General features: G+C 37.2%; 1 long non-coding RNA gene across 1 annotated transcript; it reads right to left on the bottom strand.

The window, feature by feature from the left end:
* Positions 1–598: 598 nt before the first annotated feature.
* LOC123474732 lies at positions 599–2,081 on the bottom strand. Its single transcript, XR_006649665.1, has 2 exons — positions 1,151–2,081; positions 599–1,096 (listed from the first exon to the last, which is right to left on the bottom strand). It is a non-coding gene; the product is annotated as an uncharacterized LOC123474732 (long non-coding RNA).
* Between the last annotated feature and the right edge of the window lie 805 nt (positions 2,082–2,886).

The raw sequence follows: 2,886 nt of genomic DNA, 5'->3' as shown, positions 1-2,886 counted from the left end.
ACATGTTTAGCAATTGCGCCATGATTGTGTAGGCATGCAAAAGCTTTGATGATTAGTTCTACCAAGATAGTACCAGAGGCACCACCTTTGGTACCGAACCAAGCGAAAGGTTGTATCCAACCAGCTAAGTAGGGTCGGAAAACAAATACCAGGATATGGTCAGCAAGGCCATTGGGAACCAAGTCGGAGATTTCTCCACCATAATCTACAGTTCCCTTCCAAGTAAGAGTACATGTGTCGAAATCGATTCCTTTGGCATTTGCCATCTCGTCTAACATTACTCCACCCCAATGTTCATGTGCAGATTTTCCTGACATTGCTTCACAAATGTTTTCCAAGGCTAGTTTGTTGAAGCCCAAAACACATTGTGATGAGCTCATTAATCTTCGTATGGTAGACAATCCTGGCAGCGGTAGGAGCTGCATTTCTCGTAGGAATTTGTAGGCTCGGCTGCTTTTCATCTTGAACAGCACACAGTTGATGAGATAAACATTTTCATACCTCATAGTGTTCCCTTTCTTATCTTTAGCTGGATCTATTGAACCCTTAACAAGAAACGTGCGGACCACCATTTGTTCCTATAAATGATAAAACTAAATGAAAAAAAATATGTGTAATAAAATCTAATACAAAAGTTCTAATGAAACTAATCTCAAACAAATCTCGATTTTGAATGCTAACGTTTACATTTTTTCTTAACACATAAGGAAACATACAACATAATAATTGTTACATTATGGTCAGCAAACAAAACACAAATTGCGATATGAAATGAAAATTACAGGAGACTAAATAATGCGCAATTAAATTGTTTGTAAACAGAATGTAAAAAAAATTGTCAGTCGCGAATAATAACTTTCAAATCAAATTTGGAGAAAATAGTCATTGAAGAAAGAAATGATTAAGAAGTAGTAAAATAAATCACCAAATGTCATATAAGAAACATTTAATGAGCTACTAGCTACTTGAAAATAATAAAACTACCACCATTCACCATTTCTGAAAGATGTCCCATCTGGTTCTGAAAAGCACTTTTCTTTTTCTTCAAAAGTTTCTTTCAGTCACTGCGTAAATTTTTCACATTTAGGTTGCTTTTCTAAAATGGAAATTATTTCATTACAAATCTGAATGATTTTTTTAAATCAAATACCTCAAGTTTCTTTTCCATTGTGTTCAGCTTGCTTCGCAATTTTCGACATTTCTCGTTCATTGTTTCTTTTTTCTTTTTTAATTGCAACGTTCCTATCTTCTGCAGAAAATATCTCTTCAGTGCCCGGCAACGCGTGCATGATGTAGCGACATATATTGTGTCAAAGACATATGCACAACTTTTAGAACGCCAATTTCTGTTTTTGTCTTTCACACCAACGAAGTCATCTGAATATTTTGTTAGCTTTGCTCATGGGATAGTGATACCCTCGCATGGCTTCAGTTTGTCGAAGAACTGTATAATGGTGGAAAGCCTTTCAAACGTTGAAAATTTCGGCGGTAATTCGCAATGTGATATACTAATCCCATTGAATAGGTAGAACAGCTCTCCCGATAAACGGACAGCAATGGTTTTCACGATGACTGTGGCTAATTTTTCAGATTTACCGTAGCCAGTGCAAAAAACAGTTTCAAGTCCTTGGTTGAAAGACCACCCCCAAGAAATGGAAGGTAGTCTAACGAATGAAGACCAGTAGAGCAGCGAGCGTTCGTCACACACAGAAATTACTGTTGTGGGTCTTGTTTCGGTGGTCGATGAAAGGGACTCCACAGCTTCCACACCATCTACGTGTTTTTGTATATGCTCAGTATGCTTTATAGTTGTTGGCGTGTTATCGACTACTTCTGGAACCAAACACATAAATCGATTTTGTCGAACGAGATCAAGGGGATTGGTTTCACCAGGAAACTCACTTTGTTCTTCAACCTGGTCAAGAGGGAAGTAATAAAAAGATTAACAAACATTGCCTTAGCTTTGAACAAAGTGCTTCAGATATTGTTGTAGGAAAAACAATTGACATAGGTTCCTCAGCCAGCAAATATCCATGCATTGGCACAGGATTCTCAATAATGTCTGCCGTTGCTAAAACTAACTCAGGATCAGAAGAGATTTCTTCACGTTTAATTGCCTATTCAATAGATAACGTTCAGTTATTTTAAAAAATTAACTTGCTTTCTGTACTACATGCTTTTACCTGGACCTGATGTGAAAAAGTTTTAGGTAGCAAAACTAGCACAGCTTCCTCAGGTGGCTTTGCAAGTAGCAGATCAGGAGGCTTAGTATAGAACAACAATCATTATATTGATCTCAATAATAGATATTAATTTTCTTGTACCTGAGCAAGAGGTGGGCTACTTTTAGAAATTACAGCTACCTTAGGCATCATTACATTTTCTTGCTTGCCACAAATTGGTAAATCCATCAACGCTCTCCTTTTCTGTGGCACCAAAGTAGTAGCACAGACTACGAAGTAAAGACTACGATCGGGGATAGGGCTGAGAGGAATGATTAAAGCTATGCTCGTCCTATGCCGTATGGTGGCGCGTCGAACGAACTTTCTGAAAGCCATTATTTTTCGTCGTTTGCTTACTGATTTGGGTCTTCACACACCGTAAACTTGTAAGTAAACCATTAACCTTTCAATGTTGTATTTTTTTGTAGATATAGCTTAGATATTCCCCTTGTTGTGTGAATTTTTTAAATTTCTATCTGATCTCTAGTCATGATCTATAAATTCCTTTATTAAACCACCTTTTTCCCCCTTTTCCCCATTTTTCCCCCACCCCCTCTTTCTTTCTTTTGAAAAGGGGGGTGGGGAAAAAAGGAAAAAGGTGTAATAAAGGAATTTATAGATAAATAATTCACACAACAAGGGGAATATCTAAGCTATATCTACA

Source organism: Daphnia magna, linkage group LG7 (genome assembly GCF_020631705.1).
Source record: "Daphnia magna isolate NIES linkage group LG7, ASM2063170v1.1, whole genome shotgun sequence".
Classification (NCBI taxonomy): domain Eukaryota; kingdom Metazoa; phylum Arthropoda; class Branchiopoda; order Diplostraca; family Daphniidae; genus Daphnia; species Daphnia magna.
This window is presented reverse-complemented; position numbering and strand designations above follow the sequence as displayed.